Source organism: Talpa occidentalis, unplaced genomic scaffold (assembly GCF_014898055.3).
Source record: "Talpa occidentalis isolate TD23 unplaced genomic scaffold, MPIMG_talOcc4v2.1 talOcc4.10, whole genome shotgun sequence".
Taxonomy (NCBI): domain Eukaryota; kingdom Metazoa; phylum Chordata; class Mammalia; order Eulipotyphla; family Talpidae; genus Talpa; species Talpa occidentalis.
Genome location: NW_023600993.1, coordinates 21703527 through 21728683, shown reverse-complemented (window position 1 = coordinate 21728683; position 25157 = coordinate 21703527). Strand labels below are relative to the sequence as shown.

Below are 25157 nucleotides of genomic sequence, written 5' to 3'. Positions count from 1 at the left end.
AGTAGAACTTTCAAATGAACATTGTTCAGCCCTTGTTGGAGTGATTTCCATTTAAAGGGACACTACACAAGTGAAGCATTTATTTATTTATTTATTTTTAAGCACAGGAGCTACTTTGTCATTAGAACTGCAGTTTGCCATTTTCATCAAGAACTGAAAAGCAATAACTAAGCAGAGATGAAACAATCACTGTGGATGGAATAGCTAATTAGTTTCAAGGTATTTACAAATCACCACTGAGGTTTTATTAAAATTCTCCTAGGATGAGATTCACTTTTGCTCTAAATATTAGTTTTTGAAAACCTCAGCAGATTGCATAATCACACATTGCTCTGTGCTATTTACAAACAGGCTTAATCTAGAGCCATTGAATTCCATTCCGATGTTTAGATATAAAATGGCATTTTGAATACTTGGAACTACAAGTTAACTAGTTACTGTTCACTTAAAATCTCTATAAAATGGTTTCATTTCTGGGCCTCCCTGGTGGCACAAGGGGTTAAGCACCACACTATGAAGCAATCCACAGCCTCTGCAGCACGAGTTAGATCCCCAGCTGGTCAGAGAGCTACCCACATGTTGCAGCAGACCTCTCCTGTCTTGCCTGCTGCTCCCCTTAGCAGTGTATTTCAGTGGATCTGCCTGTTCTGTTCCCCACTCTGTCTCTGGTGAATCTTCTCACCCCCCTGCATCTCTGGCCTGTACCCCAGCTTTTGTATGCATAATAAATAAATTTTTTTAAAAAAAAAGCTATTGTGAAGCTATCAGCAGGCACTGCAGCACGAGTTCAATCCCTGGCCAGGGAGCTGACCCACATGGCACAGCAGACCTCTCCTCTCTCGCCTGCTGCTCCCCCCAGTGGTGTATTTCAGTAAATCCGCCTATTCTGCTCCCCACTCTGTCTCTGGTGGATCTTCTCACACCCCACATCTCTGGCCTGTACGCCAGCTCTAGTATATATAAATAAATACATCTTAAAGAAATGATTTCATTTCTAAATTCATGAACTGAAAGTTTCTATGATGCTGATGATCTCTCATAAACATTGTTCTGATGAGACTCAAGAAAAACAAAAGTGAACAATCCAGTCAAAAAATGGGTAGAAAAGCTGAAGAGACATTTCTCCAAAGACAAATTGCAAACGGCCAACAGGCATATGAAAAAAATGCTCAGCATCACTTGTAATCAGGGAAATGCAAATCCAAACTACAATGAGAAACCATCTTACACCAGTGAGAATGGCACATATTAAAAAGAAAAAACAGGCAACAACAAATGTTGGTGAGGATGTGGAGAAAAAGGAACTCTCCTGCACTGTTGGTGGGAGTGCAAACTGGTCCAACTGCTGTGTGGAGATTCCTCAACCTGCTAAAGATGGAGCTTCCATATGATCCAGCAATTCCACTCCTGGGTATTAACCCAAAGGACACAGAAACATTAATTCAAAAGGAAACCTGCACCTCTATGTTTACTGCAACATTATTTACTAAGCTATGGAAACAACCCAAATCCCAAAAATAGATGACTTGATCAAGAAGATGTGGTATATATATGCAATAGAATATTACACAGCAATCACAAAAGATAAACTCATGCCATCTGCAGCAACATGGATGGAGCTGGAAGGGATCATGCTCAATTAAATAAGCCAGAAAGAAAAAGAAAAATACCAGATGGTCTCACTTATAGGAGGAATGTAAAGGATCCAAATAAGGGATCAGGAAAAAAAAATAATTAAAGTAAAAATCAAAATTAACAGGCAACTATAAACCGGAGACATTCTACAGGAGAAGGAGGAGGGAGAAGGATAAAACAAGGGTGGGATGAGCATAAGGGACTATGGTGATGGTACATAGGTGAATTGGTGATGGGAATTTCGCCTGAGAGGAGAAAGCATACATTGTGCAAAAATGAATAATGATGTAAAATATACGTAAAAAAAAGATTGTTCTGTTCTCCAAATGCCAATGGAATCTACTCTATTCCCTAATACTTCTGTTAATTTGGTGAATTCTTGATATATTTAAGGAAAATTAAAGCAATTCAAACTTTAAGGTGCTTTTGAGATTAATTTAAAAAATCAGGGCTACATTTTAAAAGTAACCCAGACAGCTCATGACTCTAATAGTGATGACGATAAATACCTCCTGAAAAATAAAATGAACCATGATTGCTTTCCCAGGTGGAAATTACAATGTCTACTATACTATAAACAGTCATTGTTAGAATTTTCCAGAAATACCAAAAATGACTACAATCTCTGCATGGGACCTCTGTTCTAGCTGAACTGGAGATCAGTTGTTCAAATGTCAGCTTTAATAGCGGGCTAGAATCACTGAGAAATGAGTGAAGACCCAGAGTAAGTCACCATCATCTGTTCATGGAGCTCTCTGGGTAAGTCAGTGGTCAGTGTCTGAATTCAGAATGTGATCAAAAATAAAGAGGAGATGTTGTAAATGGTAAAAACAATTACACTCAAGCCACATTCCTGTGCCCTATATGTTTACTTAATTTTTTTAAAGATTCATTTTATTTATCCATACAAGAACTCGGGTATAGGCCAGAGTGGTGGTGAGAAGATTCACCAGAGACACAGTGGGGAGCAGAACACGTAGATCTACTGAAATACACTGCAAGGGGAGGAGCAGGTGAGACAGGAGAGATCTGCTGCGCCATGTGGGTCAACTCTCTGGCCAGAGAACGAACTTGTGCTGCAGTGGCTGCCTATAGATTGACAGTGATGGGACTTCACCCCTTGCACCAAGAAGGAGGCCCTACTTAAAGTTTTGGTTTAATTCTCTCTATAAGCTCTGTTTATAAAATTTTCTTCTGATATTTTTTGCATTATTTTATGCCTTACACTTCAATAATCTCTATTTTCATTAAATTATAATTACTAATAATTCCAACAATTAATTCTCTAACTTTATTATGTGTACAGTCCTAAATAGAATGGAAACCAATAGATAGAACTTAAGGAAAACCACCATAGATGTGTCGACATTAAATTTTATTGTGTCTAAATGAACAATTTCAGAGTGTTTTCCTTGTGTCATATAATGAGCCATTTTTCCACTCAATCAACATATTTTCATATTAACCAATCAGGTTACTGATTTGGAACTGGTAGCTAATGTTTGATAGAAATAAAATATTTTCTTTCAGGCATTATAATCCGAAATTTACTATTGATGATGGAAAGCCAATCACAATACCAAATGGCATAAGGTAAATTTGATACACCAAATGACCGTCTGATTAAATCAGAATTTTGTTCTTCTGAAAGTAAATGTTAACTCAGAAGCAATGCAATAACAGTATAAATAACATGTACAATCAAATCTAATTTCCATACCCAGGATTTCATCCCACCTCCACAGTGTCATGCCAGCCCATCAGTGACCAACACTGAAACTGCTATTTTCTAGAACTCATTCATCTTTCATGCCACACCTTAGTTACATCTACATCTTGACCATATTTTGGCTTATTTCCTCCACCTGGGAATTACTATAACTTAATTTTAGGGAAACTATAAACTACACCTTACAAACTTGTATACTTGGACAGCAAAAGAGGAAGAAATTAATAATTAAACCAAGACACAACTTACCAATTGATACTGTCCAAAGCAAATTGGACTTAGTGGTCACTCTCTAATTATTTGCCATTTCTCTAAATCCCACTGGGATCTCCTAAAATTCAACTCTGTTTTGTGTCATTTCCTTTTTATTACTTCATACCTGTTTCATTTCCATCTCTTCTCACTCTCTACATCATTCAAATCTATAAAAGATTATACCATTATTAATAATAGCAATGGCTAATATTTACTAAGCATATATTATATGGCCAGGACAATTCTAAGGTGTTTATATCCTTGGACTTATAGAATGATCTCAGCACTGTTGGATGTAAGTAATTTACCCACATACTGAATATGTGAATACAGAGATTCAGGGAGGCAACATGAATTTCCAAGTTTGTTCAGTTACTCTGCAACAGGTCCAGGTAATAAAACCAGGCAGTATTTACTCCAGTGAACTACAGATTTAACTCCAGATAGGTGCAACCCAATATGGAGGTCACTAGTTACATGTAGCTATTTAACTTTAAATATAATGATTCAATTAAATGAAGTAAGACACCCAGTTCCTTAGTTGCATTAGTCACATACAAATGCACAAAAACACACATAGCTACTAACTGCTATATTGGCTCTAGAACATTTTCATCAGCACAAAGTTCTACTGCACAGGCTGATGTAGATCATGCTTCTAATCACAATGCATTGTCTCCACACACTATACAACATCTATAGCACTTAAATGTGCAGAGGAAAATAATGGTCACAGTTACTATGCTGTTGTTCATATATATATATATATATATATATATATTTTTTTTAAAACTATAACTAATCTCAGTAGACACCATACTCAAGTTATCCTTCTTTGTGAGTGGGCCTTAGTTTTGGCATGTGAAATCTTTCTTGTCCACTAATACCCCCATTGATCAAAAATGGACATTATTAAAGAAGATATTTTCAGGAATGGAAGTATAATCTGTGGGGAGGAACAAGTCATATTTTATTTATTTTTAAAAATCAAAGTTTCATCTGTATTGCAAAACTATTAAATATCAGGACAAGAGAACAATTGAGATAAATAGCTGGTATGGAATAAATGTATCATATTTGGCACAGAATGTCTTACCTGGGTCACTGAGCATTTTCTCTTTAATTTTTTTCAAGATTTATTTATTTATGCATACAAGAGCTGGGGTACAGGACAGAGATGTGGGGGTGAGAGGATTCACCAGAGACAGAGTGGGGAGCAGAACAGGCAGACGGACCAAAAGCACTGCTGAGGGGAGCAGCAGGCATGACAGGAGAGGTTTGCTGCACCATGTGGGTTGCTCCCTGGCTGGGCTGGGGATCGAACTCAAGCTGCAGAGGCTGCGAATTGCTTCATAGTGCGGTGCTTAACCCCTTGCGCCACCAGGGAGGCCCTCACTGAGCTTTTTCAACCTAACATCATACTTTACCTGCACAACTCAAAAGAAAAGCAGCCCCCACTGCCCAGAGAATGTGCTATTCTACCAATCCTAGTTCTCTCTACACTGGGCCTAAGCAAGAAAGGAGAATGGCTTCTCACAGTGAACTACTAGGGACAATTCAGCAAATTCATAAATAACCAATATTCCATGCCACTAAATAGTTCTGTTTTATTAGCTAGTTCATTCATATTTTATTGATATAGCAAAATTAAATGTGAGCAGAATCTGTGCTTTTAAAGTCCTGAATCTATGAAATCTGGGCTATAAAATATAGTAATTTCCTCAAGAAGACAAAATAGGAGCAGAGATCAAAAGCATAACACATACTATATGCAAAACAACTGCATCGTTTAAAAATTGGAAGCAGCAGTTGCTCAGATAGTTTTCTGTGAATATATTTTACAATATTTATTATGTTATGGACTATGAGATGATAATGATGAATACACACACTCAAGAAAAATGATTTAATAAAATGAATAGGTATTTTATATGATGATAACATTTATTACAATTTAAAATCAAAACTCATATGAGATAATTGGACATTTAAACTTCTATCATAATTATTAACTTCTATGAGGATAACTTCTTTGTTGATATTTTTTTTAAGTCAACCTGTCTTTTGTCTTAGAGAATTTCCAAAATAATATAGATAAACCCAGTTTCTCCAGCATCTACTTTGTTGGAATGATTACTGGAGATCCTTTTTTCTCCAGTATACTCTCCATAATCAGCAGAAAGAGCTATCTCCAAAAATAAAATGGTCTTTCTTTTCCTTCTTTAAGTTACTCTTATCCCTTTCAAATAACTGATTAGGCTTTTAGGAATTAGTAAAGAAAGGACACTTTCCCTTGACTGGGAGATTTTCCAAAGGCTCCAGAAGTTATTGCCATCACATAAAGACTGAGAACATACTCCGAAGCCACACCACGCTGGTTCTAGTCCTGCTTCCCACTTACTGCCTGCGTGGTGAGTGAGCAGTTTTCTGACCTATTTTGTCTCATTCTTCTCATCTGTAAAGTTGATCAGATTTGTTAAACATTTCAAATGAGTGTTTGTGCAAAGCATGGAGAATATAATCTGGGACACAGTAAGCGTTCTGTAGGTGTGAGCTGTTAGTATTACATAAACCCTAATGCATTTTTACAATATTTTCCATCCATAATACCTTTTGTTGCATCTCTATTGTATGTGTATGACAATTTTGTGTCCTTATCATAAACAATCATGTTCTTTTGAGGAAGAGGCATACAATGGTGGGTCTGTTAAATGTTCTATCAAACAGTGGTCTATCTGTTTTAAAATCTCTCAATTCAAAGTAAAATGACCACTGATGCTTGTCAAAATGAAATTCTCTAGGTTATAGAGCAGCAAATATCATTCATCAATTAGATAGTAAGTTCAGTTAGTACTAATCCAGCAACTGATAAAAATCACTCTCAGATAAACTGATGGGGAGAATGCTGAAAAATATTTTAAGTTAAATATAAACTTCCATGTGGGAAGCCATTCTTACAATATACAATTTTGGAGGAGATATCTATAAATTGTGAAAGACTCATTCAAATAAGATAGATCATTTTGCCAGTGGAAAAGATTATTGGTTAAATAACACAGTTAAAACTATTACATTTCATAGCTTCTAACTCTAAAAAATAATTAGGTTTTCAAAAACTGTTGCCCCGCAAGATGTTGTGTGTAAACAATTGCTTAAATTGTTTTTTTCAGTTTAATTATCTCTCTAATTCTAACAAGTTGTATGATAGATGCCCTAGGGCAACAGTAACAAATAGTTATAGCATCAAAATGGGGTAGTCCGGCCTCCTTGGTGATGTAGGGGTTAAAGACACAGAGCTGTCGCTTGTCAAGCTGTCACCAACCACTGCCGCACCAGTCTGATACCACAAGGCTCAGCAGACCATTTTCTGTCTAGCTCGCTGCTCCCTTCAGCAGTGTGTTTCAGTGAATCTGCTTGTTCTGGTCCCCACTCTGTCTGGTGAATCCTCTCATACACCCCACCCCTAGCTTATAACCCAGTTCTTATATGCATAAATAAATAAATCTTTAAAAAAATAGTATAGTCATCCACTTACACACTCCAAAGTACTAACTAAACTATACATCCCCAATATTTCAGAAAATGAGTTTCTTTGATTCCATGTTGCTTAAGTTTGTAATTCTATGTGTAACTTGACAAAACAGAGATGGAAACATTTTGTAAAGAAGAATCACTAAGTTTTTATATCTAAGAGTGGTCATTTCTTTGCTTCCCCAAAAGAAGCCTCTGCTTATTTCATTCAGAAAAAGGGCAATCGACTGCTGTGAGGGATCGCATCAGAAGGAAAGGTTTAGGTGCATGAGTAATAAAGAAGCGAGATGCCCTAGGAAGATAAAATTAAAGTTCATTTTTCTGTCTCACTTGCTAGAACCAGCACACACCCTGAGAAAGTGCATGGGTGATTGCCCACACTGCTTGAGTGAACAGTCACCCACGAACTAAAGAACAGTGGAGGAAACAGAAGAATTTCTTGAAGAAATATGGTGCTCAAAGAGAACTTCTCTGTTTATTAACCAATAGAAAATCCCTTTTAAAGGAAGTAACTTTATGTTGTCATCATTCCTTTCTGAGCAAACACTCAAGGTGTCCTTTAAACTCTTTCAGGACAGGTCATTAACACCATGAATTTGATTAATCTTAAGTTAGAATCAAAGCAGAGACGATTGAACGACAGAAGCTGAACTTTGACATTAATCACCAAAGCGCAAAATATAGCATAACTACCACAGTAATGACACATGCTACCTTTTTGAAATCATACTATCAGTAGTTTTATAAATATTCCATGACTCAGGAAATGGTTCTAATTAATAGCTTGTAGAATTAAATGATTTAATTTGACAGCTTTACTTACTAACTTCCGTATATAAGACACTTACATTTGTATCACATTACCCTTTATGTTTATAACCGCCATCGTAAGAGCCCAAAATTTTGTCAGATAATGGGTAAACAACTTGTTCAAGTTTATTACAACATATACAAGTTCATAAAACATATACAGGTCAGCAAAGTAACCTAGAATCACTGCTGCTTATAGTTATGCAAATAGAATATTTATTTTCTATTAGATAGACATAGTGAAGCTTCTGACTTCAAGAATTTCTTCCAGATTATGAATCAGAGGGATCTCATTAGCAGAAAGTTATATGTACTATGCCAAAGAAAGACCAAAGTCTTCTAGTTCTCTAATAACCAATAAAATTTTAATCCATGCCATAAACATGTGTATAACAGAACATACAACTAGAATTCATCATGCAAACTCAATAATATTATATAAAACTAAATACTAAAACTAAATACTACCATAGGGACTTATTGTTTAAATATAAAATACAACCAGTGACAATCTTTTAAGACAGAAAGAAACAAAAATAGAGGAACAGTTTAGACAAGTGAAATTAGTATAAAGTTCTCTGCACATATAATCACAGGATAGAAAACAAAATAAAGAACCTGATATGAACCAAAATGTGGTCTATATTGACCTCTATTAAAGTATGAAAGAAAAGAATGTCTGCATTCTATACTAATTCTTATGAGAATGTGTGTTTCTTTTACTGTAAACTACATTGTTCATAATAAAAAAAAATATATTTCCCTACTCAGAGTGATTATTTAAGTATCAGAATGAATAGAATAGGGAAATGGTCAAGTTTTATAATGAGAGTTCTCAAAGGTAATAAATGGAATGAATTTGAGTGTTTCTCCTTGTGGTTCGGAGAAATCAGAGAAGATTACATTAGTAATAATAGAGATAAAAATAACATGAGAGATGAGACTGACACACAAAACTTTCTCTACCAGCGTGTTACTTTCACTCAAGTGAGTGATGATCTATTAAGACCTCTGTTTTGGGCACAGGAAAATTTTTTATTGATTCATGAAGTTATATATCCACTGATGCTATTTTGATTTCAGCAGAGGAAAATGAAGCCTCTCTAAGTGTAAATTACACATCGGCAGAACTCCTAAATGCCTAGAATCTCCCAGTTTAGACACACAAAAGATGGAATCCCAGCACACATGCCATGGAGCAAGAAGGACTGTTTAGAAATTTACAATATTCTCCAATCTGTCTACTCACTCTGAAGCTGCTCTGTTAGACACAAAACACACATTGCTATTTGTTTACATTTATTAACACACATTGCTATTTAGTACTGAAGTACTAAAGCTTCTGGTAAGACCAGTAGTGTCCTATGTTAGCAACCTGAGAATGAAAAACAAGAGAGATAGACACGCCTCTAATCGCAGTCGCCAGTTTCTATTGTGGACGCAATTGACAATTCTGCTCTAGGATTAGTAAATATAAATTTAGCTACAAAAATGAATATATATTAAGTATGAAAAAAGTTGCAATAAACCACCAGTTAAAAAAACTAATAACATAATCATCAAAAATAACACCACTATCTTGACGACACACTTTCAAAATAATGTTTCCTTTTTTGATCTGCCCACTCTGATTACAGTAATTTCGTAATTTCTGTAAAAGAATAAAAAAAGTAATTCTGTCTGCATTTAGTGGTTGTTAGAAATGTGATTTTTAAATTCATAGTTTAGAATAGTTTTTTCTTCTGTTTCAAAACTCACAAATGGTTTATAAATTGTTAGGATGGTAAATTGGGGGGCAACAATTTTGGAAGAAAGACGCACACACTTATCTTTCAGCTTCAGATGTTGCAAATCTTTTTTGACTTCCGCAGACTTCTATTGTTGGGCAGCAAGAGCCCCATGTCCATCCCATCAGGGTCTGGGACAGAGTGTTCCTGCTGCCAAGCCGGTGATGAGCACAAGTTTTACAACCGGAGTTCTCAAAGGTAATAAATGGAGTATGAATTTGATTGTTTCTCCTTTTGGTTTGCGGGAATCAGAGATGTGATTGTTCTTGAAACCATTCTTACCCCAGAACAGCTAATGACAACGCAAGCATGTATCTCCTTATTCCAGGCAAATGCATCTCTCACCTAAATTACCCTTGCTGAATCCCACCGCACAAAATATTCACTGCATCTGAGAAACAGCAAAGTGGAAATAGAGAACTGAAGTCGAGAAAAGACACGGGCCTTAACCAATCTGATTTTTCAGACTCAAATGGCAATGTGAGCACATTGTGGTTTTTGTGGGGGCTTAAATTTATACAATCTGAACGGCTGATTGCTCTACATTCTACCTACATTGCAACGTTAGCCCATGACACTCTGTCTGTAGGGCACCTCCAAAGGTTACCCCAGAACATGAGTGAACATTGCACAGTACTTTATGCTTTTTATGTTCAGCTTGAATTTAGCTGACTTTTTTTACAGATCAACTGAGGATGTAAGAGCAGATGATGGATAACTAAAAGGACAGAAGAAAAAAGGAGAATGTAAACCCTGAGGTTTAAATCTTACCAGCTTCTGGACAAACCTGCTGCTACTGACACCTCAGTTCACTATTTTTTTACAATTTAGTTCTAATTTATATCTTTTATACCATTAATATCATTGTGTATTTCCCTTAAAATTCCCACCACCAGTTCACCTGTGAACCATCACCATAGTTCCTTATGCTCTTCTTTCCCCGATTTTGATTCCTTTTAATCCCCCTCCCTCGCAAAATGTCTCTAATTTATGATTGCCTCATATATTTGTTGTTTTATTATTCTGTTCCCTGGTCCCTTATTTGGTTCCCCTATGTTCTTCCTATAAGTGAAACCATTCAATATTTTTTTTTTCTTTTTCCTTCTGGCTTATTTCACTGAGCATGATCCCTTCAAGCTCCATCCATATTGTTATGAATGGCAAGAATTTATCTTTTTGATTGCTGTATAGTATTCCATTATGTTCATAGGCTACATCTTCTTGATCCAGTCATCTATATTTGGGCATTTGGGTTGTACCCATCTCTTCAATTCACCTTTGCAGTCACCTCCCACTTCTCCCCAAGACTCGCAGGTGATCTCCCATTTTCAAAATTAAGGTCTTAGTGTGTTCATTTGCACATACGCTTTTTCATTTGCTCTACCTTCTACCTACATTGCAATGTTAGCCCATGACACTCTGGCTGTAGGGCACCTCCAAAGGTTACCCCAGAACATGAGTGAACATTGCACAGTACTTTATGCTTTTTATGTTCAGCTTGAATTTAGCTGACTTTTTTTACAGATCAACTGAGTATTTCATGACTTACCATCTGGATACATCTGTTTTTTATTTTCATGGTCATGTCTCATTGACAGGCATCAAGTCCTTCTTAAGGCTTCCCTCTCAGTCTCTCTCACATCTGTCTTCCCAATTCCTTTCTAGAGCTTCTATTCTTGTCAGGAAGCACTTCACTCCCCATATGGAATGATGGAAACTTCTCAAAATTGTGTTTCCTTTTCCTAAGATCCAGTCTGTCCTGCATGCAACCTTAAGCTTTATCTTCCTAAAGCAAAAATTAATTTTCACACTTCATCCCTATGTTTAAGAAATTCCAAGACACTCTTAACAGTCCAAAGATCACTTTCGTTAGACTGAAATTCAGACAGACTGGGCTGTTATAATAAAGTCTGCTCAAACATTGGCACACAGATATAAAATTCTATTTCCAAATGTTCCTAAATTTTACTAACTTGGGTTTGCAAGTTTTTGCCATTTATTTTTGAAAATTTAGAATAATACAATCTTCTTTTATGAAAAAGAGAAACTACTGCTTCTAATGTACATCTGCGTACGGATTACTCAATGAAAGATCATTTCCAAATTGTCTACATCTACGTTTTGCTTGTTTTCCACCAAGAAAATCCAACACAACAACTCTTATGAGGGCCCTGGTAAAAAATATCATCTCAAAGGGCAGAAAGAGATTTGCATAATTTATACTTGCAAAGATGTGAGTTATACAATTCTTCATTAACTAGAGAGAATATTCCAGCATGGGCATGGCCACTCATATTCAAATGGTCTGGAAATTGTCTTTCTCAGCATTCATGGGCCAGATCCTCATTTTATTCTATTAGGAGGGAAGGCAGAGCAATGCCAGACTGATTGATGTGCCAGTGAATCTTATGACTATATTTTAAAATGACCTGTATTAACGGAGTTAGGCAAACATAAGAGAAATTTACTACTCGCAAGATAATGGCCCACTGTAGCCTAAGAGTGTCCCAAACATGGCATATTCTTGCTTTATTTATGTCCCAATGCTTGACTGATAGTCTTTCTCGGATTTTGCCTTACTTTTGAAAGCATGGATTCTCTTGCCTTATTGATCTCTTTATACCCTTATCATTTTTCCCCTGAGTTATTTGGCGTGATGACAGCAGTGTGTCGCTGAGGCTGATTTAACATCATCTCCCAAGTATGCAGCACTGAGCTCAGAATCGAGAGTCGAATATTTTAAGACTGAAACATGCAACACATTTGTCAGGCAGTGATACAAATACAGTTACTTGTCAGAACTAATGAATGAGGTAATACAGAGTATGGACAAATAGCAAGAAGATGGAAGATGCTAGAAACTATGTTTTGCCAAAAAGCATTTCTGAGTAATTAAATTACTTAAGCAAGCATGAGGTTCCCTCTTTTTTGGTTCTACCTAGTTCTGTTTTGTTTTGTTTTCCACCTTGGTGGTAATCGCTAGAGAATAAAATGTGGAGTGGGAAGTAGAATGAGCGATGCAGACTTCAGTGGAAAAAGTGGGTGGGCTCTTGGCTGGGATCTATGTCAAAGGAAGCATATATTTTCCTTCTTATTACTTTTTGTATATGGAGGACGTATAAGGACATTTCCACAGGGTGGGGGATACAGAAGTGTAGATGTGTCTGGGTGCCTGTGAGCAGAATAAAGAGACAGTTTAGTTGCCTTGAGGGGAAAAAGTTAAGGAAGGAAAAAGGACCATCTCCCTAATGCAGTCAATGACTCCATGAGGAAGCACATCCCTGGCTTGGCATAGGATTGACTAAGTTATTTATAACTTGGGATAAGAAATTTTCAGGAGTGAGTAAGTTCTGTTAAAGTCCCTGCACACAATATCCTTTATCTGGAAAGAGACACAAACCCAACACTGACACTCCTAGGTAAAAATGACATGAAGTCCTACCAACTGCATGTAAATAAAAGTTATCATTAATCTCCCTGAACCTGCATGCACCTTAAATCCTAGTATATGTTCTCCTTACTCCCATTTTTTAATACCATCTCAAGTTATGCTAACATGATCATTACACACAACTAAAATTATATTTATAAATATTTGAGTTACTAAATCTTTATTAGGCTATGAATGCACATCGTAACCTGGTGTTCTTATCGAGACTAGACTGGAGATCTGATTTTTCACCTGCAACTGTGAAAAAAGAGACGACAAACCATGTTAATGTTCAAACAGGACCACCTAGCCCTTTTGTGCCATCTAACCTAGGAGTGGTATTGGAGAATGATCTTAAAAAGCTATTCAGTGGAAGAGGAATCTACTTCCCCTCCTGATTCCAACAGTTTGTTGTATATGGGTTCCCTAGTAGCAAAAAATAGTTATCCTGACTCAAATTTCACCTACTCTAAGAAATCTTTATCACAAGTTGATGTATCTCCTTCTGCTTAAGGCTCTATGGGCTATTTTCTTCATGCCTCTGCCAATGATAAATATTTTGTGCCATATTCCGCCCTTCAGTAGCTATTTTCACCCCTGGTGTGCCGGGGAGTTTAGCATAAGAGGAAAGCCCTCCTCTGATTCTCAGCGCTTACTTATAGACTTAGGACAAACCTTTCAGTTGGTACTTAATCATTTGCTGAATGTTAAATTTTACCATAAAAATCTTGTCAACAATGATTATTTTTGGGATATCCAGGGATAAGCCAGAACCCAAACCCTCAATTATAGTCTTAGTTTTATTAGATAAATGTATGTTGCAATATGTGGTTGTGAAAACATGGAGGCTTGAAGAGAGGTTAAACTTGCCTTTGCTCTGGGGAAGGCCTGTGGTAACAACAGAAGAAGGGAGCCATGGAAATGCAGCTCTCCTCTGCAGCTCTCTGCCAAACACCTGCCAGCCTGCTGCTTCCAGATGTGACCATAGCAGCTGGATCACTCCAAAGAAGTGAGCATAGTAGCTTATGATTGGCCAAGGAGCATGACCATCTTTCCATGGAATATAGGATATATTGTACATGTCCATCAAACTAGGAGAGAAATAAACTCCATATTTTGAGTATCAGAAACACATATAGGGCCTCCCTGGTAGCAAGGAGTTAAGACGCAACTTCTGAAGCTATCTGCAGCCTCTGCAGGATGAGTCCGATCCCCAGCCAGGAAACTACCCACATGGCGCAGCAGACCACTCCTGCCTTACCCGCTGCTCCCTTCAGCAGTGCGTTTTGTCAGTCGGCCTGTTCTATTCCCCACTCTGTCTCTGGTGAACACTCTCACCCCTACAACTCTGACCTGTACCCCAGCTCTTATATGCATAAACAAATCTTTCAAAAGTGCATAAAGTGAATTTTGCCTGTTATGAAAATAGAGAGCTAGAGCGCACCTGTAGATTTTTGCAAGAACATGTAAATCAAGGACTTTTCTATTATAAACTAAACTTACAAATGTTTGACTTTAACATTTATTTGCCTATCCACATTGAGACTCTATTTTTATCACGATTTTAATAAGGATAGAGGAGCAATGGTCATTTTCTTAGCTTCACTTCCTTTGATAGATATGGAAATCGCATCTGCTTTTCTTTCTGCTTCCCCTAAGATGTGTGTGTGTGTTTAAAACAATAAAAATTCCAATCAATTCAGTTGCTATTTGCAAGTGGTGATGGAAAAGTTCCATTCTTTTTTGGAAAAGAAATATAATTGTAGCAAATAGCCACCAACTTTAGTAGAGAAAATTATTTGCACACTGAACAAGGAAACTGCCAAAGCGGAGAACAGAGCATCTGCTGTGGACAAGGGTATAATTATCTTGCTCATCCAAACACCGTTGGGCATAAAAGTTTTACTCTCTCTCTGGCAAGACACTCTGCTCAGACTTTTAACACAACATTATTAGCAAATAATAACTAGTTTGGAAGTTCTGTCAATAACAACAGTGCATCTTTTGGATCACATCCTGAAAAATGGAAAACAGGTTCTAATGTCATAAAATTATGTTGCCAAAATGTTCAAAAGCATCACTCCTGTCCTGTTGCAAACCTTTCCTGCTCATACATACATTGTTTCCCATGAACCTGAGAATTTTTCAAAAGAGGGATACTGGCTTTCTGGTTGAACATGATAATTAAGAGTGTACTGTTATACAAACTATTTTCTGATCCTTAATGTATCCTTTCCCCTTGTGGTGAGACCATCATTGCTTTCATGGCACCACACCTTCCTTTAGAAAGAAATATGAGAGGAGCTTCAGCCATCAGATGGATGAAATATGTTTATTTATGATGAGCAAATAGCAATTATCAAAAGATGCTCCTCTGATTGCATTAGTATTGCTACTCTAGCTTTTCTAACCTGAGAAGGGTGAAAAACATTGGTCCAGTCATAAAACTATCAAAGAAAAGGAGGTGGGACTTCCTCTTCCAGTTGCTTACATGCAATTATTATGTTATCTTTTTTTTTTTTAAAGGAAGTGGGAACAGGAACCATGAAATCATTTCCAATAAATGTCTTTAATAAGCAAGCCTGTAAAATAATGTCATGCACTGTCTTTTCCAAAACCGTCCAGCAGCTATCAGCAACAGCTGACAAGTTCCAGTAATTTGAAATTGTGTGTTCTCTCCAGTGAAGGCCAGACCACACACACAGTATTGAAAAACACCCAGTGAATACCATGATTTCCCAAACAAAGGGCTCATCATATTTTATCTACTACAATTAAAAACTAACATGTGATTTTTATTGAGGATAGAAAGTTTTGCCATACATTGACATTTAAGTCTTAAAACTTTATTCCTGGAGACCAGAAGGAAGAGTAGATCAAATATTAAATTCAATAAAAAGGGCAGAAGTGACAACTATCAAGGTTGGTGGTACCCAACACTGGCACAAATTCATCCATCTGGGTATCTCAAGGACAAATTCCCATGTGAGGATCCAAGAGGGAAAGTGTCACAGAACTGACAGATGGGCTTCCTTTGCCTGGACCAGCCTAATGGAGCTTTTAGAGAATTTGCATACTAGCTGTCAGTGACACAGGTGTGTGTCAAGGACTTGTGAGAGGCCAAGGAAAGTCTTACAGAGAATATAACTTTGTAACAGATTCTTCCTTGCATTTGCTCATGCACACTCTAGGTGATATTTGTTAGGGGGATGGACATTTCATGGTGGCAATTTCCCCCAAGCCCCCTCCCCTCCCCTGAGTCACAGCCCCAAGCAGTTCAGTGTTAAGGCCAAGCTAGAAACATTTCCATCCTAATAAAAGACTAATACTGAAGTCTTGCTCCTTCTATGGGTGAATCAAATCCTCAATAGTATTCACAGGCCTTTACTTTTTACTTATTTGTGTATGTGTATATACATATATATGTATATATAGATAATAGCTATATATAACTCTATCAGATAACAACAGAACATTGTTTGTGAAGATGGCTTCTAGCTCTGCTTCATCATAGCTGAGCATTTTGATGCAGATTCTTTAACTTTGTATTGAATACAAAGGAAAAGGAATTATTTGCTATTGTGATATCACAATATAACGCCACATATGATTTTAAAAATAGCTAGGGTCCACTGATGTAAGTTCATTCCGCAATTTAGAAAGACAAGAGATGAAAATATAATGTTTTATGAGGACATTAGAGCATCAGAGATCTATACCCATTCACATATATAAGTCCCCTAAGGTTTCAAGGTAATTTAAATATAAATGTTTATTCTGTACCATTTAAGTACCAAGCATAAGGTTATGATTATTTATTGAATCTAAGAGATTTTTTTCCTTAGCTATCAATTTCAGAATACTATAGTATGTCATACACTCTCCTAAACATTTTACAGATGAGGAAACTGAGGCATAGAGAGATTAAGTACACAGTTGGTATGTGGCAGAGATGGTTTTAGAGTCTAGACTGACTGGCCGTAGATGCTGGATTCTCCCCCTCACACATGCTATTTTAACCTATTTGTGAAAAAAAAAAATATATCTTCTTGTTATTTGAACCAAATTCTGATCAAGTGAGCTCATTAATATGACAGTTATATTAAAGGAGATAAGCAATTACATCTGAAACTGTTTAGGGATGTGAAAAGAGAAAAAGCAAAGCTCAATTTAAGTCAAAATAATTCTAATTTTGATGCATACTCAACAGAAACATTTTACGCAGTTTTCAAAATCTCAGCTTGTAGGTTTGATCTGACTGAGTTCTATGATATCTCTTAAAGATATTAATATGTATTCACCAATTTCACTTCCATTAATAATGTGAATTACACAATTATTATACAAGTTAGACTATACAAAAACAATTCCAACATACTAACTCTTGATGTTGATTTACCCAGATTAGCTTTTGGGATACTGATTTGTACTCAATAAGGAAAACAGTTCTAAGAGTTAGTACTGAAAATTACTATATGCTCGAATGTGACTCAGTTTCTCTCATCGTGAAGAGGAAGGAAGTTGTAGAAATGTTACAACAACTGGTTAAAAGGTTGACCCTAAAATCATTCTCCCATGGTTTGTCTCTACATAACTTAGTCACATTTAAATAAGAATATTGTACCTGCTTATTTTAATATTCTTTAACTCTACATATTTAAATCAAAATATATCTCTCTATACCAAGATCCTTTAACTATGCATATTTTAATCAAACTATAATTAGCATATTAATAAGCAAAATTACCCCTAAAATTCAGCCTTAAAGCACAGTGGTAAAGAATGGAGAGTCTGGAAACAGTCGTGGTTGGCATACATGCTTTCTCAAGGTCATATGACCTTGGGGAATTCACTGGACTCCACTAATTCTCAGTTTCCATGCCTGAAAATTAAGAACAACAATAGAACAAACCTAATGCTGTTGTGATGACTGAGCGAAATGAGCAGATGTAAACCGCTTACAATGGTTTCTGACTCCAAGCAAGTACACAGTAATTGTTAGTCATTGTTATCATTTGTATTGTTCTTGTCATACATTTATTATTGAACCCCGTTGGGAGCTACGCTGGTTATATGAAATATACTGGACAGCTTCTGCATGTGAGAGCTACAACTTCATTCATGGCATGTCTCTTTATCAGCATGTATCTAAGTTCCATAAATATGATTTTTAAATGGTGATCAGACTTCCAACAGCAAGGTCATGTCTTCCTGTAATCGAAAACTAGATATATAGGTCAGCAACAGAAATACAGCAAATTTGATCTTTAAATTTAATTCTGCCAATTTTTGCTAGAGCTCCAAAGCTTAAATAAAAAAGCAGAATTTCAATGGGCTAGAATAAGAATGGACTATTCCTAGCGAGAAGCAGATAGTCAACAAAAAGCTAATTTCAGTTTAACAATATAAGATTATTAATTTATAAAAGCATGTGTGTTTGTGAGTGCACAGACACAATTTGTTTAAAAACACAATTAAGGGTCTAGTTAAATGTAATAAACAATAGCTTCTAATGGACAGGCCAGTTTAAGCTCATGATACATACATAAATATTTGCAGAAATATTGAAAGCCAGGGCAAAGGGGATGAATTTGACAAATCATGTATAAGGGATATTTGGGCCTTGATTATTTAGGGGGAGTGGTAATGAGGCTTAATGAACCAGACCACCTTTCATTAGGGCACAGAAACAGGCTAGAATTGTCATTTAGGGAGTACAGCTCTTTGTAAAGAATGCACTGCTCTGTGTCAGTTTTAAAGATTACAATCACAGTGCTTAGTGCAGATTTCATTTTTAATAATCTCCTTAAAAATCACTAAAAATATCACCCCACCGTGTAATTTGTTTCTTTCACACTGATGGCACTCCTACTGTTTAAAACTAATTGCTTTTTTACATTATCTTAAGGTCAGACTGAACAGAATGAATTTGAAGATAGCATAACTGTGAGCCACAACTGTTTAACACATCAAGATAGATCACAATGCTGAATGACTGTCTCCTTTAGAAATTCGCCAAAGATATCTACTTTAATTTGCCTCTAGGCAAACATCACAATGACTGACAGTGTAACTTGAAGGTTTGTTAAACAGAGTCTGAGTGTTTATTTGCATTTCTTTGGAAGGTAGTCTAAAAATTACATCCTATTTTTTTTTTTAACACCCAGCTACAAGGATATGCAGCAGAAAATTCTTGTTTGTGTTCTGTTAGAATTTTTGTGGCGATAGTCAAGTATTGCTTTAGCTGAACTAATTGAATACACCTCTTTCAAGATGGTAAAGAAGTTCAAAAGTTGTGTAGTATCTCCACTTCTTTCCAACACCTTCAAATCAGAAAGCCAGAAGAACATGGTATATTGTTCATATTAATCACTAGGTCACAGGATATACCTTGAGAGACTGCAAATATAGTTGAAATGGCTGGACTTTCCTTACTGCTATAAAGAGCAAAAGAAGTACACAATTCAATAGACATACAATTTATAATTTGAGTTAAGATGCATTTTAAAAAGACTGTGTGCACGTGTCTATATGACTCATTCATCATTCATCTAATTAATACACACTCTCTCCATCTTACCTTACCCAAAACACATTACAAACATGTGTGTGGAAATGGCACTTAAAATATATCATAGATCAGTGATGCTTATGAAAAATTATATGCCTTGACTTGTCACAAACCAATAAAAAGTAGAGAAGAATATTTATGGAGTTAGAAGTATTGGCAGGGATTCATTCCATAGACACTTAAGAATGATGAATTCAGCAATTCCACTCCTAGGTATTTACCCAAAGGACACAGAAACATCAATTCCAAAGAGCACCTGCACTCCTATGTTTATAGCAGCACTGTTTACAATAGCTAAGCTTTGGAAACAACCCAAATGCCCAAAAATAGATGACTGGATCAAGAAGATGTGGTACATATATACCATGGAATATTACTCAGCATTCAAAAAAGATAAACACATGCAATTTGCAGCAACATGGATGGCACTGGAAGGGATCATGCTCAGCGAAATAAGCCAAAAAGAAAAAGAAAAATACCGGATGGTCTCACTCATAGCAGGAATCTAGAAAACTTAAATAAGGGACCAGGAAAATGAATATAAGAAAGTGAAAATCAAAATCAACAAAAAACTATGAACCAGAGACACTTTTGGGGGGTGGGGGGCGGGAGGGGAAGGATTGGGGTCAGAATGGGGCGTTTGCAATTGTATGGGGGAATATAAAAATAAAATTTAATATTAAAAAAAAAGAAAAAGAAAAAGACACTGATGCCTCAGAAAAATAACTCATTACTGTGCATCAATTCTAAAAATAAAAAAAATTAAGTGGAAAAAAAAAAAGAAAAAAAAAAAAGAATGATGAATTCATGAAAGCCTGACCTAGTCAAAATATTTTCTGTGATTTATTTTTATCATAGGCATATACAATAGGGCCATACTGAATGTGTGGAATTTAGTATCCACAAACATAAACCGTAGTTTATCTGTAGTGTCTACTTGGAATAAGTTTTTATAATATTGAATTCTCAGGAATAGCTGGGAAACATCCAACTAACGTATTGATGAAGCCCACTCAACTTTTAAGAACTTCACGCAAATCTCTAAAATCTTGTATTTTGGTCTAAAATTCATATTATAATCTAAAAACATAAACCCTGGACACAAAATGACTAAGAATAATCATGTGTCTGAGGTTATTATAACTTTTAACTCTAAATAAATGTTTTCTTCCAATCCTAATTTTATTATCATTCATTAAAATTCAGGGAAGGTAGGGGAAGAGGTTAGCATTGTAAGCATTGCACAGTTAAATACCTATCCAACGCTACAATATTTTATAATTTTTACAGCTACATTATGGTTGTTAATTTGGGTGTATATTCTTACTATAGGTATTGGGAAAAAAGAGGAAGCTAATGTATCCACATTGCTGGTACTTTGCCATCTTCAAAACTGACTTATTATAACTCAATGCTTACATCTCTGTTAGCGAAACAACTTGGAGATTTATTACTCAGCTTTTACCTACCAACTCATCATCATTTTATTTCCTGGAGTAGTCTGGTCAACCAAGGGCTATAAAAGGGGCGTTTACCTCTAGAAAGTCCAGAGCTGCTAGACTTTAAAATTGCAATTAAGTGACAACTCTGCAAAAATACCATCTGTAATTCTTCAGCTAAAATATGCTCTTCACTTATTTATATAAAGAGGTCCTTCCAAAAGCCATTTATATCAGATTGTACAAAAGATAATTTTATCTTAACTAGCAAAAAGAAAACACTATCAAAATAATTATATAATTTTAGGGTTTCAGTAATAATCTTATATATTCCTACTTCATTTTATAAGTGGGGAAAAGAATTTCTGAGAAGTGAAATCACTGTCCCACACACAAACAATAGAGTACTCCAAATCATTTTTACTCAAAGAATGCTCTGAGGACTGGTGCAATCCACAAACTGTGACCATTTGGCAACAAGATTAATCAAAGATAAAAAGAATAAGAACTCAACATTTTTAGATCACTTTAATATTATTACCACATCCAAGTCTCTGTTTTTGTATCTACAAAAGTATCCACCTGCAATGGATGGTAATTAAACAAAGACTGGATTTTCATCATGGGAGCTCTGGGCAGCACAACTGTATGTCAGCCTTCTTAATTCCCAGAGCATGGTTCTCTCTACTGCACCTTCATATCTTTGACTCTGATCCTCTCCAAAATGTTATTGCACAATCCAGTTGAGGAGAATGTTGATATTAGACACACACTTATGCCAACAGAAAAGGAACATAAAACTAAGTCCCATTTCTATTACCAAGAAGTTTCATGTGGGTTAAAGGAAAATCACTGAGCAATTGGAGAACTACACAGAACTATCATTGGGACATATTTATATCCTTAAAAAATCAATTATATATTATATTCCTGGGTTAGAAGGAGTGAAGGACACGTTTCTTTATTAATAGATATATTTGATCTCATTTCTGCAATCACAATTTAATAACTGCAAAAACAGGAGAGAAATAAAAAGTTACTTTTTGCAAATCAGGGTTCCAGCCACTTCATGATGGCTTTCCAGGTAATTTGCAGTGTCCACTGTAATGGCCTGTAAACTGTTTCAATAGCTCTGGAATTTTCTTCCAGAAATTCTATTGTTTCTTTAAGTCTGAATTTTCAGTGAGCTCCACAGTGGACTGGATTTATAGGGGAGGTGTGCTTCTTACATTCCTAGATGAGCTTTGCCCAAGTTCAGGGTGATGAGAAGATGACAAAGTTGTCTCTTCAGGTGGTTCCAATCTGATTTAGATATTACACACATTGCTTCCTTCATTCACACCTCACCATGAAGTAACAGCAGATTCTCCATGTATCTGCTCTGAGTAAGCACTAAATATTGAGATGAGCTCAGTAACTCTTAGGAAAAGAAAGACCTCCATCTAGGTCATATACATTTAATTACTTTTGATCTATCCTCCTAAACTTTATATAGGCATGTCCAGCATTCTCCTGTCAGGATAGGGAAATACACAATCAGCTACAATTCTTGAAGAACTATAAAAAAAGTAGGATATATTTGCTTGTTTATAAATGTCTAACTTTGAAACCTTTTATTTGGCTTGAGAACAGATCTCCCTTTTATATTTTTAAAACATTAAAAAATTATCTTATATGTTTCTTCTTTGCCCCGGGTTTTGTATAAATTAAATAATAATTGTTTTGCCCAAACTTCAATTGCAATTCATTTTTCCATCCACTTCTATTTTTTAAGATTTATGTATTTATTTATACAAGCACTGGGTACAGTCAGAAGTGCAGGAGGGTGAGAGAATTCACCAGAGCCAGAGAGGGGAACAGAACAGGCAGACTGACGAAATAATGCTGCTGAGGGGAGCAGCGGGCGAGGCAGGACCCTCACCATCAGCCAGGGGATTGAACAGGCACTGCAGAGGCTGCAGGCAGCTTCGCAGCCCAGCACTCAACCACTGTGTCATCAGGGGAGGCCCTCCAGCCCCTTCTATTGGCTTTCCAGGGAGTTTACAGTGACAATGATACTGCCCTAGAAACATTTTTAATAGCTCTGAAAATTCTTTCTAGAAATCAGATTGTTTCATTAAGTCTGACTTTGCACAAATCTCCACAACAGATTGGACCTAAAATTGAAGGTGTTGTTCTTACAAGTCTTATATTAGCTTTGCCCCAGCTTGGGTAAGCAGGATAGGCAGGTAGCTATTGCATGATGCAAACATGTGCTATATGGCACTGCTGAGTTACTTTGTGCCAATAAACTCTAGTGCATCATCAAAGGTCTCCATCTGAATTCTTTTTCAACTTGAAAATCCCCATGCAAACTATGCGCCACAAACTGCACACTTTGAATGGGACACTGTCCCTCCAGTGGAAAACATAAAATCAAATTCCATATTCAAATCAGCTAACACAAATCACACAGGAGAAGTCTCTAAAATCTTTTCAAACTTGAGATAGTTATATTTCTATTGAATGATAATTTGAAATGCAATGGGAAAACATTTTGAAGGTCTCTCTGAAAAAGATTTTTGATAGGGCTAACTCACTGTCATGACTATTAGAAAGTGAAAAAACAGTTAAAATATATCTCATAACTACTATATATTTTACTCATATTTTTGGTTTATGACTTTACAAAAATACCTATATCCCTGCTTAGTATTTTCATTCAAGGAATATTTATTGAAAACAACACTGCTGATAATAATAAAAAAAAAAAAAAACCTGGCCACAACCTTGAAATATTTTGACTTATTACTAAGGTGGGTGATTGAGCTGGTTGAGCATTTGTTTTAATATATTATGGTTTTGCCGGATTCTTATGTACTACCTTGAACTCTTGGCTAAAGATCCTCCAAATAAGCTCCTTCTTCATTAGGATGGTTTATTTTTCTGCTATATACCTACCTCTTACGATCTGAGGGCTAGGACATTTGCTATTTTTTCAGGCACATATCCACAAGCCAAGCCTTTAATATATTACTAAGAGCTTTTTTGGTCATAGTCAGTGTAAAAAGTCAACAAGAGGCATGAAATAAAGTATGCCGAAAGTGGCCATCACCCATGTCTCACCAGCACCAACTTGGTGTGTGTGCTGTTATCTAAATGACAGTATCGGAAGCCTTGCTAACATTCTTGACATTTAAAATGCTTAGCTCTGAGACAACTTGTTCAAGGCTGCAAGGCTGTGTTTCTTTAATTTGAGGCAATCCTTCCTTTTCTATTTTAGAAAGTTAACCATTCTACCATGACCGTGAGATAGAAAAGAACTGTAGCAGTTGTCTGAACACCAAACATGATAAAACCTCAGCACTGAAGGTCTTTTCTGTAAAAGGAGCTTCTCTATTTAACAAAGTTTAAAGAAAATTAAATTCAAGTTCAGTTATCCTTATCAGTCATATTTTAAAGGAAGGCAGATTTCTATCCCTAAACTTCAGTCAGAACTCCCCACTGGCGTCAGCCAAGATCTTTGATGACTCTAAAGTGATTATCACTCTTTAAAAGAAAGGTCTACCTACTGCATCTTTTCTTTATAAAACATGACTTAGATTTAAATAAGCAGCAGTTAACCAAAGCAACATTCCACCTTGTAGCTCTGTAGGAAAGAAGACATCCCTCATTTTCTCATGAGGTAAAGATGCATCTTCCTAAAATTCTCCACCCTTCTGACAAATGTTACACTGATGACTCAAAGACTATACACCTAGGACGTTCCAGTGAAATAATATATCTCTATCACAGGGGAAAATATAACAGTTTGTGCTTTCATTTTAACAACATCTTGCCAAAATGTATTTTGTGTCATTGTTCAATGGCAGAACACAACATTATTAATAATTTATAGCATTCTGGAAACTAACTTATTAATATCCCATAAAGTATTATTTTAATAGACTTTAATTTTTTGAGCATTTAAGGTTCATGGCAAATTTGTACA

The 25157-nt window shown here is 36.0% G+C and overlaps 1 protein-coding gene across 8 annotated transcripts in view; it reads right to left on the bottom strand.

Moving 5' to 3' along the window:
• The window catches only part of RBMS3 (RNA binding motif single stranded interacting protein 3), a 661354-nt gene that overhangs the window by 525623 nt on the left and 110574 nt on the right, over window positions 1–25157 (bottom strand). The gene's annotated exons all lie outside the window — the stretch shown is intronic.